The 13124-nt window shown below is 52.7% G+C and overlaps 1 long non-coding RNA gene across 4 annotated transcripts in view; it reads left to right on the forward strand.

Moving 5' to 3' along the window:
* LOC115335367 overlaps positions 1-13124 on the forward strand; it is a 94513-nt gene that overhangs the window by 55956 nt on the left and 25433 nt on the right. The window lies entirely within an intron of this gene.

A 13124-nucleotide genomic window follows, 5' to 3' on the forward strand; every position in this document is an offset into this window, starting at 1 on the left:
CTTGGATGGGTTGTGCTGGGATCAGAGAAGGAGTTTTCCTGCCCGATCCTGTGCAAGTGAGGCTGGTTGCAGATCAAGCCAGCTGCAGTCAGTGCTTGGGGGGCACCTTCTTGGCCTAATCCATAAATACTGATGTTGTAATTACTATAAAAACCTGCTCTTCTCTTCCGGCATGGTGTTTATCCTCTGGGCTTAGGTAGCACTTTTTTTGTTGATTTGCCCTCTCCTTCACCCTCCCCCTCCTTTTAATTCCTCAACACACTGTGGAAATATCAATTAATTAATCTGAGTAATAGTTATTATTCAGGAACCGATCTGCTATCATGGCTTGCACTGGTATGATGAAAATAACCAGTTCAGGTGCTGAGAAATTTGGGTTATCAGTGGAGCTGGGGCTGTTGTTCCTTCCCTGGCCATGTGCCCCAGCACAGGGCATGGTCAATGCTGTTGGGTTTAGCAGCAGTCTCCTCCCTGCCCAAAGGCTGTGTTGGCACAACCACTGCCTGCTGGAAAGTGCAGCCTTTAAGGCAGGGGTTTGCTTTCAAGATAAATTGGCCTTTTGTAGGGGACCCTGTCCTAAGCATGATGGAAATGCCAAATGTGCTGATAATGCAACTTGAAACAGATCCACGGGGACTTTGCATTGGTGTCTTGAATGTTATTGTGAGTAGAAATGGAATTGGGTGGTGCATGGGGTAATTGGGCTGTGAACTCTGCCAGTGGGTCAGTGCCGATCTGGGAAGTGTGATGCAGGGTTGATATGGGGGTGCTGACTGGGGATGGTGAACCTCTCCCCTGATTTTGATGAACAGGCAAGGATTTGATCCCTATGAGGCATAGGAAGGCAGCGCAAGCTGTGTTAGCCAGGAGACCGGGGCTCTGGAGACTCTGGTTTTGGTGCCCCAGGATGAGTTTGGGCTCTAAATCTTGGGATGAAGTGACCCCAAGATGGTTGCGTCTGTCCCACTTGTGGGACCGAGCAGGAGCATGCACAGCACGAGAGATGCAGTCTGGCCGTGAGCTGAGGGAGACCTTCCGAGTCTTCACCATCCTGATAGTTTCCAAAATTAGAGCGAGACCTTCCTGGGCTGTAGAGCTGGGGGTTTTGGGCAGGCAGTTGCTCTGCTTGGTGCCTGATGGGGACAACACAAACCCATTGGGAAGCGGGATGACTGCTCGATGCTTGGTGTTAATCAGTGTTTTGGAGGATGGTCATCCCCAGGAGCAGTGGGCTTTGTCTGAGTTTGCAGGAGGGGATGTAACGGTTTAGGGACACCCGGGTGCCCTCTCTGGGTTTGGGAGGAGGAGGCCCTCAGTGAGCCCCGGTTCAGAGAACTGACTTTTGCTGAGAGCAGCTAATCGTGTGCTAACCCTTGAGCACGTCCTTCAGCTCCATTGAAGAAAACAGACTTTAAGTGCATGCTTGAATTTAAGTGCATGGCTAAGTATGTTCCCGTTCCCAGGCCTCAGATAGGGTAACAATTGCTGTAGAGAAGATGGCCAGATAAATCAGGAGATAACATGGCAACACGGCCACGAGCTCATTCCCATCTCGCACGAGGCTGACTTCGGGGATTAGCACCGGGCTGCTTGCTTTGCAGCCCCAGGGATGGGGCTCTGGATCTGTCCTGCCTCTTCACCATCTCGTGAAGCCTCGCTGTATCCTCCTCCTCATTGCAGGCTCCATCCTCCCCTTTCTCCGCGTGTTGGCCCCTCTCCCCAAGGCTGCTCCATCTCTCCACTGCCACCCCGCTCTGCCTGCAGAGCAGAAAGCGCATGGCCCAGATATTTTATTTCACATCAGCACAAACCCAACCCAGCCCTTTCCATGAGATGGCTCAGCCGGGCATGGCGTGGGCAGAGCCAGCCCTGCAGCCAGGCAGTGGGGGAGACCCCCAGGGTGCCCCTACCCCTTTCCAGGGTTGCAATTCCCCCTCTGTGGCCGTGCATCTGGCTGCTTTGGGCTGGCCGGGAAGCTGGAGCCTGTGATCAGCTCAAAAGGCAGCAACAGCAGCCTCTGCTTTTCCACACGTTGGTATTTTTAGCTCTGCTGTGCATTAGCGTGCAGGAGCTCAAACTGCGAAGCCTGGCTGAGGTTTTATCTGTTGTGACAGCCCTTAGGGCTGTAGTCAGACACCCTCTCGCTTGCTCGCTCCCTCTCTCCTTTTTTCTTTTCCTTTTTTTTTTTTTTTTTTTTTTAAAGTTTGCAGCTCGGATCTGCTCTCTCCTTGTGGATGCATGGTGCAGCTGTCAAGACAAGGGACCAAGGGTGGGAAATAGGGTCCAAAATGTGGTCTGAGCCCTTTTACGAGGGAGCTTTCTTCAGATCCTTTCTGTATTTTTCCATTCCTCCTTTCTGCTGCTGTCAGGGTTGGAGCTGATGTTGCAGGATTAGGTGCTGGCTCGCCCCTGCTGCCCTGCCCCAAAGGGTCTCCAAAAAGCTGTGCTGGGTGACAGCTACGCAACTATTGGGGACAGCAAAATGGAGAGCAAAGGCCAGCCCAGTCCCGTGTGCATCTGCCAGAGCTCGGCAGATCTAGTGCTCTCACTGCTGCTCCTTTTTCCAAACTCCTTGCATCCACACCAGTGGTTTAGAGGACAAATGTTGCCTCTCTTTGGGCTCCAGGTGCCCCAGAGCATCAGGGAAACATCAAAGTACCTTGCAAGCCTTGCTGGGTTTCAGCCCAGAAGATTTTACTGTGCTTAAATGGCATGTCTGACCTCCCTTGAGAGAACAGGACCCTTGAATCCACCCTCCGCCCTGGATCTGTACAAACACCCAAGCCTTGGTTTGGTTTCTAAGGAGGGTTTTCTTTATTATTTCTCTTCCTGAGCACCCCTTGAGCCGTTCTGGAGGAGAGGGACTTTTCCCCCAGCTCCCAGTGAGCTGCACGAATGTGAAGCATCTCCTTCCCACCCCAGTACCTCTGAAAAATTGGCTGGAAATGGGGTGACAGAAAGGCAGCCTTGGTGATGCCCTTCAGAAGGGTGAGGAACCGAGGTGCTGACCAGACTTTGGCTTTCTAGCCTGCTCAGCACCCTGCCTGCCACGCCAGGCTCTGCTCAGGTAAGTCTGAGTCCAAACAGGAGCAGAAGTTGCCTGAAAATCTGGTGTCCCTGGAATTTGTCCAAGGTCATGGGGGAAGTCAGGGACAGAGGCAGGAATGGGATCTGGCTTCCTGTCCCACGTCTCTAGCCTTCCTCTTTAACCCTTAGCACATGCCTGCTTCACATCATTCCAGCTGGAGCTTCCTGGAATCCTGCACCCAGGTCTTGGGATGTCCATGCCAACCCTGATGTCTCCTGAATGGGAACAAGGACCCCCTGCAGGGGGGGCTGGGTCCTCCTGCTTTTCCTTCATGGGAAGGGCTTCTTTTGGGTGCTCAACCAGAGGGTGTTAAGGAAAATGTATATCTAGGTAGAAAATAATGATTTGGCATTTTTGCAGCATTTACTGCCTGAGGAGACCACAGCAGCACTGCAGCAGTCCCAAGGTGGACCAGGGCTGCGTGTCCCCAGAAGGAGATTGGTGTATGGATGCTGAGGGAGCTGGAGGGAAGCAGAGAGGGGAGAGATGTTTGTGGTGGGTCATGGGCTCCTTTTTATGTCTGTCCACGCCACGTTTCTTTCTGGAGTCGCATCATTTGCAAGCGCAGCAGGCTTGACGTGCGGCAGCTCCCGCATCTTTGCCCGAGCTGGTGCTGGTGGAGACTAAAAGGCTGCAGCTATGGGTCAGAGGATGCTGTGGGCACAGGGAGCTGCCAGGAGCCAGCCTTGTCATCCACTTATCTGGGTATAAACCCAATGGGGGAGTCCAGGATGTCTCCCTGGGTCATCCTGCTTCGTTTGCATTGATGAGGTGTGGAGGTACATCCCAAAGTTTGTCTGGCAAGCCCACATCTTGGGCAGCTTTTCTAATTAACTGTCCCCTCACTGTGCTTGCGCTGTTCTCCCTGCCCCAATTCCTCCTTTTCTTTGCTGGCAGCAGCCAATGCTGTGAACCACAGAGACTAACTAACTGCACAGTGCTCCCAGCTCAACCTGCAGCAGGGATCTCTGGAAATATCTGGTGTCTTTGCCCTTTTGCAGAGAGCACCCAGGGATGAGGATTTTGCAGCTCAGCTTGCGGGGCTTCACTCTGGTGGTGTTTTCTTCGTGCAGGTTGTTTGTGTGATGTGCGAGTCCTTGGTAGCAGCCACAGCGTGGCAGGTACCTTTGCACAGAGCTTTGGCATCCCCCAAACAGCCCCTGAGCAACATCATGGGGTTAGGCTGCCATCCTCCTCCTCCTCTCCCCCAATCTCCTGGGGAAGCCCCACTCGTGGCTCCAGGGGATGGATGCAGATACTCTGCATTAGCAAAGAAACTGTACAGTCCAAAAACCCAGGTTTGGAGCTGCTTAATCCTTTCTGTGTTCTTCCCTTTGCCAAGGGAAGCTGCTAATGGCAGCTGGAGCTGGTTCCTGGTGTGCATAGTGACTACCCACACCCTCTGCCACTGCAGCATGGGGTCAGAAGCCATCCTTCTTCCAAGGGCTTTGACACCTGAGTACCTAGATGAGGTCTAGGAGAAATTAAACATTGCTTGTTTTATTTCCAGATGTTAATCTGGGAGATTAAGGACTTGGGGGGGGGGGGGGGGGAAGGAGGAGGAGGATAGAGGAAGTTGGTACTTTAGGGGCTTTTAAACTTTAAAAACACCCTGTGGCATCCATGTTAATGCATCTCCCTGTGTTAATAGAAGTCCTTATGGACTTCCAAACACCCTAAAAATTGGGCTCTAAGATGCTGTCTGATGTCCCTGTGGAAGACAACAGTGAAGCAAGGGGTGCCACAAGGGATGCCCACTGCCGCATGGCGCTTCCCTCCTCTAGCCAGCTAAGCAGTTCCCGTGCCATCAGACCAGTCTCTCGGGCATGCTGGCTCTCCTGGCCCTGTGTCCTGGCAGAGGGCTGGATATAGGCAAGTCTGTGTGGGGACAAACCCCAGTGACTCTGGGTGTACTTGGTGCTATAAAGCAGACTGTCTCCCCTGCTGCCTTATAATCTTGAGCTTCCCAGGCTGCAAGCGGTTCCTCTGCTTGCACCCAAAACCACCCACTCTTCACTCATCCCACTCCTTTGCCTCCTTGCTCTGCAGTTGTCTTGGGCTCTCAGCACGGCCGATGCTTCGGCACTGCCAGGAGTTTGATCTCCAACTGCTTTCTGGCCCCCTTGTGCATGTGGGCACCAGGAGGGGGGCCGAGAAAGCAGGGAAGAGATGCACAGCAGGAGAAAGTCTTCAGGGATGGAAGAAGGATGAGGGAAGCAAGGAGGGGGGAGAAAAAGTAAGAACAGGGAGGAGGAAGGATGCTGCCTTGTCTGTTCTCGGATTTATATTGGTTGAGTTGCACTGGGTTAGCTAAAAGTGGTGCAGAGCTGCCTTCCCCTCCCCTTTCCTCCAGGCAGGCACTCCTATTTGGGGTTGAATGCCTTAATTCACTTCAGCTTCAACCTGCTCCTAATTGACTTAAACCACATGGAAAGAAACTCGGCTTCCCCAGCAAGTGGCTGCAAAATTGCACCTTCAGTTAAGTCAGCATGATTCTGCGTATAAAGAAACCTGGAGCCTGGCACAGATGTGTGCAGGGATAACTGTGTGCCGGGGGTTGTGCCGAGCTGTCCAGAGCCCCACTGGGCTGCTCCTCTCTGGCAGGGTTTTGGTCTGACCCTGAGCGAGTTGGGATTTGGGAGTGATGCAGGGGCTTTGAGTCAGTGGGATTTGGCTGTTGGAAGAATTGCTGTTTCTTCTCATTCCTCTCTCCTCTGTCCCTCTTCTCCTGCTGCAGATGTCTGCTATAAAAAAGAAGGAAAAAAAAAAAAACCCAAACCCCTCCCCAAATGTCGTGGTAATGCTTACTGGAGGGCTGTTTCTGCTGCACATCTGATATGTATGACAGGGTCAGATTAACCCAGCCTCTGATTTCCAACCACAGCTATTCTGAAGGCACCAAAACCAATGCAAAACACCCCAAAGGGACAACTTTGTCCTGGCAAGTTGCTGGGCAGGCAGGATGAGCTCATGGCGCTCTGCGGATGTGCCAGCCTGGTGCTCGGCAGGGCCAAATGCTAGGCAAGAAAGAGGAGATCTTACTTTGGAGATGAATCTGGTCTCCTCATAGTTGGGCTTTCAAGGGGCCAGAGACTTTCCTTTGTATTTAAGGTTGGGGCTTTCAAAGGGCAAAAGGAGAGCAGGGATGTTAAGTGGAAGAAAGTAGCTAACGCCAGGGGATGCTCTCAAAACCCTTCTTCCTTGTGGAGGGCTCTTTTGTCACACCTGGACACGCTGCCTGAACTGAGGGCAGGAAAGGTGCTTTTTTTTTTCTTTTTTTTTTTTTTTTTTTTTCCTTTCTTCCCCCTTCCATTCCTTCCTCTTCCAGCTCCTCTGCATCCTCCGTCACCATTTTGGCCTTGCTACATTTCTCTCCCTCTGTTTAAGTCTAAAACCACTGAGTTACCCATGGTTCTGGCTCAGCTAGTTTTTTGGTGAGACATTTAGCCATCTTAGGCCCTAGCAAATGGGGCTGGAAGGGACCGCTGAAGGCTGACATACCCTGATGGCAGGAGGAGTTACACCCAGACAGTGTTTAACTTCTCCCCAGCAGTGAAAGTCCGTCACCCTGCGCAGGGCTTCTCCCCGGGTTTCTCTGGGTGAGGTCTGCGTCCCAGGACAGCACCGTTCCTGTGCCATGGCTACCGAAAAAACTTGATGCCTGCTCTTTGCAATGGGAGGTTTTTGAAGGCATCGGGGCTGAAGATGCTGGAGGCGAGAACGTTTCCCAGGGCAGGATAGGGAAAGCGAGGTGCATGCGGGGACCCCCTCGGTACAGGGCTCTGCTCCCAAAGCCGGTGCTGTGCCCCACCAGGCAGGGTACCATCACCCCTCCCTGGGGCTGGGGGGGCCTGTCAGCGATCCCCCTGGCTGTGCTGCACAGGGGGGACCTTATGAGCACCCCTTGTAAATCTCAGGTCGGCACTGGCTGGGACCCTCCCTGGGATGGGACCCGAGTGGGAAATCGGGGTGAGAAGGGGTGGAAAAAATACCCCCCAAATCCCCATGGAGCGGGAAGCAGAGTCGGGAGTGAAGCTGCTCAGCTGATGGGGTTGCCATGGTGACGCGGCAGTGAGGAAGAGGAAAAGGCAGAAAATAGCCCGATGCAGGGCTGAGACCTGCGGGAGCCCCGGCCTGGCAGCCCCCTGCATCCCCGGCCCTATTTCTGTCCTCCTTTCTTTCTCTTTTTGCATTCTTCCCCTCATACTATTTGATTTTTCTCAAGCCAGAATCACCCCTCTCTGAGGAACCATCAAGGTGGCAGGGGCAACCGGGGGGTTATTTCTTTGCGGTACTGGGGGGGCTGAAGGGAACGCGTGAAGGATGCTCCTCTGTAGGGCTGGATGCGGCCAGGTCTGTTCCTTTTGGGGCTGAAGGTTTGGAGGCAGCTACGTCACCCACAGAGGACTGAAATGGGTCCAGGGTTAGGGTCATGTTGATGGTGGAGGACCTGGCATGGTACCTGGAGATCCCAGGGGCTGGCACAGGTTTGGTGGAAATAGTCTTCTACCCATGCGAGCCAGGTTTTGTTTCCCAGACCATGCGTGGGTCAGGTTGGGTCATCTGTTGTCTCCTGAAAGGTGATGCCCACTTTTAAGGAAGGAAAGAGGGTTTGTTTCACGTGCCAGATTGTTTTCCTCTTTGGGAAAGTGATGCTTTGTAACCACAGCCAGTCATTTCCCCTCCATGAGTCAGGCTGGGGCCTCTTGCAGGGTGTATATTGGGACTAACCGTTGAGCTCAAGCTTGCTGTAAAGGAACAGAAACCCAGGCTGGCTACAAGAAGAGACAGTGTGTCCTTGTGCCAGGTCCTGTGGGGTTTGACCTATGAAACAGTACCACCCACCCATGCTCTTTGCTTTATCAATGACAAATACTTACTTTAAAGGTCCGGGTCACAGAGTCTGGTGGCCATGAATCTCAGCTTTCAGTAAAAAAGTAAAGGTAGTCTTTCCAATTCTTGGGGCCACACCAAAAAGCAATGAAGGAAAATGTGACCTCCTAAAGCATCAAAAAGCAGAACATATGCCATAACCACCCCCAACTGAGCGCTCTTTAGACACAGACTCTTTTAGACCCTCCTCATAATTTTGTTTAGGGCTTGGCAATGACAGGTGAGTGCCAGAAGCGGGTGGTGCTGCAGATGGGGAGCTCATCCTGCTTCCTCCTCCTCCTCCTCCTCCTCCATCCACCTCTCCCCTTTCTCACCTCTGCAGCAGATGCCAGCACTGCACCTGGACACGAGCACCTGTGCACGGAGCTGCAAGCGCAGATGCACTCCATGCGCACCAGCGTGTTTGTGTTGGTATCCGCAAGCGCCTGCACAGCGTCTAGGCGTGCTTTTCCCTTTCTCCTTCCCCTCACTGCGGTTTTGCTCCAGCAGAAACCTTCGTGGAGCTCCTACCTTCTTCCTGCATGGGAAGAAGCTATTGCAGCATCTCTCAATTTTCCCTGCCTTTGTGCCCATATGACATCAGGCTGTGGTCTCTAATAACTTGTGCTGACGCTTGGTATCCAGATGGCCCAGCTAATAGGGCTCGGAGCAGTAAATCTGCATTACTGTGGCCGGTCTCGCTGTTCCTCACCGTGGCCCTGACCCTCACCTCACCCAGGCACTCCTCCCTGGGAGGCCAGAGGGGAACAGGCATCCCTGCCGACGCCGGTGATGCTCCTGGCACAAAGGGAAAGCGTTGGGTCCTCCTGGCCTTGTCAGCTGTTGTTTTGGAGGATGGCTCCTCTCGCGAGTGGCTAGGGCTGTTCCTCCCTTCCCTGTAATTCCCAAGGGCTTTTTTCAGACAACCCAGCTCTTGTTCCCTAAGGAGGTGCCTGGATAGTTCTATCTGGTGAGCTCACACCTCTATGTGAACCGCCCCACATAAACTGTCCGTTCCCTCCCTTCTCCCTAAGCTAAGGACGGTGGGGGGAAGCACGCACAGGGAGGTTTCCAGGCGTTGGGGTTTTTAATGGGAAAACATCACACCGAGGAAGCAGAAAGCTGCCTGGGATTGGAAAATGGCCTCGGAGCTGTGGCAAATGCTGCAGGATCAGCCTTTTCTATCAACTTGCCCACCACAGCCTGGAAGTATTTTCAACACGAGTGTTTCTCTGTGCAGTCTAAATATTAAGCAGAGCTTGGCTAAGAGTTCACTTAAACCAGGGATGGACAAATATCTGAAGGTCATAAACACCCAGCTGAGTAATTATTTAGAGTGGTCTAAGGGATATAACTATGGGTAATGGGATGAAAGGAGGAGAGGAAAATGCAGCGTAGTTTGAGAAAATTCTCTCCAGTACCCTGCTTAGTGCTGCAGAGGGAAACATATAGGTCCTTGATAAACCTGGGGGGGTGATTTATGGATTGATACGTGAAATGATGGTGAAGTCCCCAAGGAGAAGTGGTGAATGCTCCATCTCCCGAGACTCTGCAAACTCAGCTTTGCAAATCTGGTAGACCAGGGGACACTGAGCACCAGGGCGGGAGAGGAGCTGTTTCACTGACAGATATTGTTGGCTGATGACCAAATGACTAGAAACTGCCCACAAATAAGTTTAGGCTGAAAGCTGAGGAGCTGGTTTCTGGTGAAGGGAGGGGATGAGGCTCCAGGCTAGCCCCGCTGGAGCGGGTGAAAAAGCCAGTGGGTCTGGAGATGGAGCAGCTCGCATGTGGGGCAGAGCCGGCTGCGCAACCCAGCTGCTCACAGGCAACAAATGCAGCAGCCTCCAAGCAGTACTAAATTCCTTTAGATGTGCTCTGTGAGGCCAGGTCCATCCTCATGTCTCCGCTATTATGCTACTAATAATAATCAGAGCTCAGGGAGAGCAACAATCTTCCTTGGCAAACATCTAGACATTCCCCAGTTCATCTGGAGAGCTGCTTCTAACTTTAGTGGATGATGCATCTTGTAACACTAGGGCTTATGTCTGTATTTTGTGAAAATATACCCCCAAAATTGCTGGTATTGGTTTGAGGGATTGGCTGAGTTATCTCTGTGGTCGTTTCTACCTGGGCATCAGTTGCCTGGGAGCTGGCTGCATCCTCTGCCCAGGTGAGGTGGGTGCCAGGCACCAAGACAGAATCTTCTCATCTGATCTCCCTTTCTTCAAAAGCTAACTACAAGAAAAATTAAAACATGGTGCTGTTTTTAGAAAGCACTTTGCGCAGCCGAGAGTGGTGTTTCCGGAGGATCCTCCCTCCCCCGGCGTGTCCCACTCCGAACGTGGGATGTGCGATTGCTCTCCTTGGGCTTTCTCCTCTCCAGATGGACAGTTGAAAGATGTCTTGAAAGGACACGGGGAGATCAAGGGCTGCGAGTGTGAGGAGTGAGGCCAGGGGCTGACACGGTCCTTTTTGGTGTCATGTTCAGCTTATCTTCCCTCAAGTAGGTGCGAGGGCGGCTGCTCACGGCCCTGTACGCCTGCCTGCGCGGGAAGGCAAGCGGCCTGGGACAGACGGATAGACCGTGGGAAGCAAGGAAGGAGGAGCGAGGGACTTTTGGGGGGGCTGTTTTGTGAAGGTTTTGGTGTGCTCCCAGCATCTGCAGTGTTGCCTTCCTGGGGCTCTCGGTTCCCGTCTCCCCGCTCCCGATGCCGGCAGGAGCTGGGCTCAGGGCACGGCCACGCTCCGGCTTCCCTGACCCCTGTCCCAGCAGGGTATTAACCACCTCCTCCCGTGCCGGTTTGTGCCACTTTACTGCCTCCTGCTCCCCAGCGATATTTTACATCTTGCCCAGTAATGCTTGGTTTCCTTAATAGTGTCTCATGTGGGATTTTATCAAAGGCTTTAGGACAATCTCAATAAATTATATCTACTGATTTCCCTTTATCCATTGTTTTGTTGATTCCATCAGAAATCCTCTCCCAGAGCGGACGTGCAGGCTTTGCCTTTGAGAAGCCACCCCAGCTTGTTCCATTTCTATCTTAGCCATTTCATGTTTCAATTAATTTTGAAATATTGAATTATTGTTCTCAATAGCCCTTGGAAGGGACAATCTGAGGAGCAACACTGGCTTGCATTGCACCTAGGATCTGCACGTAGAAATCATAGTTTCTGGTCTTGGGCACCAAGAGGGGATGATTTTGGTGGGATGTTTGCAGAAGTGGTGCTCATGTTGAGACACTGTCCCTGCTTCCAGAAGCTGGGAATCTCCCAGCAGTGAAGGGATGCATCTGAAATAATCCACGCTCCAAAAAAGCCCGGCTCGCTTCGGAGCACAAACACAGGAGGTTGCTCATTCCCCGTGATGTTGGCTGAGCACTGACTTGCTCCAGCTTTGTCCTTGAAAATCCAAAGAGTGGGAGTTTGCCGCCAGGCTGGCTGCGGCGGTACGGAGCGAGGAGGAGGCGGCGAGACCAGCCCGTCAAGGGTTAATCATTTCCATTGCAATTGTGTCATCTCTTTGGGGACCTCTCGCTCATTTTGCGAGCGGGCGCTGAAAGCCGAGGCGCGGGGGCTCGTTCTTATTCAGCTGCACGCAGCTTCAGAAGCACCGGACAGCCGCGCAGCTGGGCTCGGCCACCTCGGCCTTGCAGATGGATGGAGAAAAAGGATTTGTGTGCCTGCGTGTGCTTGCGTGTGCTTGTGCGCGCGCGCGTGTGTGTCTGAAACCTAATTGTCTGCTGTCTAATCCGTCAGCCGGGGGGACAGCTTGCACAAGCCCCTTCCAGGCAGGCTGATAAATGCAGCGCTGCCAGGCCCCTCTGCGATGTAGTTTGGTTTAATTGGGATTGCTACGTGCACGGACTCGGCGTGCGCGGAAGGGATGCCGCGCATGGGGAAGCGTGGGGCCGGGCTCCCAAGGGACGGGCCCCTGTGTCCAGCCAGGCTCCCGGTGGGGTCCGGGGTCCTGGGAAACAGCGTCTGGCAAAGTGACACGAGGGTAACCCAGTACTGGCCTGTGTGAGGTTAAGGGTGGTTCCATGTCGCATTAAACTGGTGATGTTAATAGTGGTGCCGCATGGTCCTGCTCTTATGGACTTTGATCTTGGGGGTCTTCAGCATCACCCACGACTGGGCTGTAAATACGCCTGGCTGCTGCCGTTTCGGGATCACCCCGGGGTGTGATGCAGAACGTATTGACATCAGTGTGCTGGCTCGGAGACGTCGTCTGCCATCTTCAGCGCAGCATAAGGAGCTGTGCAGGGCTGTCCCCTGCCCCGGCCCCCCCGATGACCGGCACCGATGCATCTCTTGAGCATCTCTCAGCCCCGAACACGTGGCAGCTCAGGGGCTCCCCAAGCCAGAGTGGCATTTTGTCTTTAATGCCCCTCAATGGATTTCCCATGAATTTGTCTAGTTGATTTTTGTAAACACGTAAGCTTTAATCATCCCCAGAGAGCTGTGGCAAGGACTTCCACTGCTTAACCATGCACCACGTGAGGAACCACCTCCTCTTGTTTCTTTTGAACCTGCTGCCTCTTAATGTTATTGGATATCTCCTAATTCTTTTATTGGGAGATGCAGTGAGCAATCAATCTCGGCTCACCTTCTTGAGGCCACAAATGTGTCTCTTTAGTGGCTTCTTTTCCAGACTGAGATCTTCCTCCTTTGGACTAATTTTTGATCATCCTACTCCAGACCTTTTTCCAGCTCTGCTGGTGACATCAGTACTCTGCATGTGGTGACATCCTCATTCATTATGTAATTAAAGGTGATGTCACGATTACAGCAGATGGTATTTGCATCAGCATTGGTTGCTTAGTGCGTGTTGATGTCAGGAGATCCTTGTGTCCTGCCCAGTCACAAGAACTTCTCACGAAGCTGCTGATCCTCAACCTAGGGGTTTAATAACAGTATTTTGCCTTTGAGTTCCATGGCTGAAAGAGACAGGGCCCAGTTATTATTTCTCAGGAATCACGCGCTGTGCTTTGTAAGATACTGCTGACTGAGAAGAGTGACACGTCCATGTTGTTTCACCCTCCAGGTTGGTACCCACCAACTCTTCCATCATAAACTCACATCAGGTTTCCGGACAGGTGATTTGAAGGAATCACATTTGCAGGTGAGGAATGACAGGATGGCAGGCTCTGGCTACTTGTGT

This window comes from Aquila chrysaetos, chromosome 24 (genome assembly GCF_900496995.4).
Source record: "Aquila chrysaetos chrysaetos chromosome 24, bAquChr1.4, whole genome shotgun sequence".
Lineage (NCBI taxonomy): Eukaryota > Metazoa > Chordata > Aves > Accipitriformes > Accipitridae > Aquila > Aquila chrysaetos.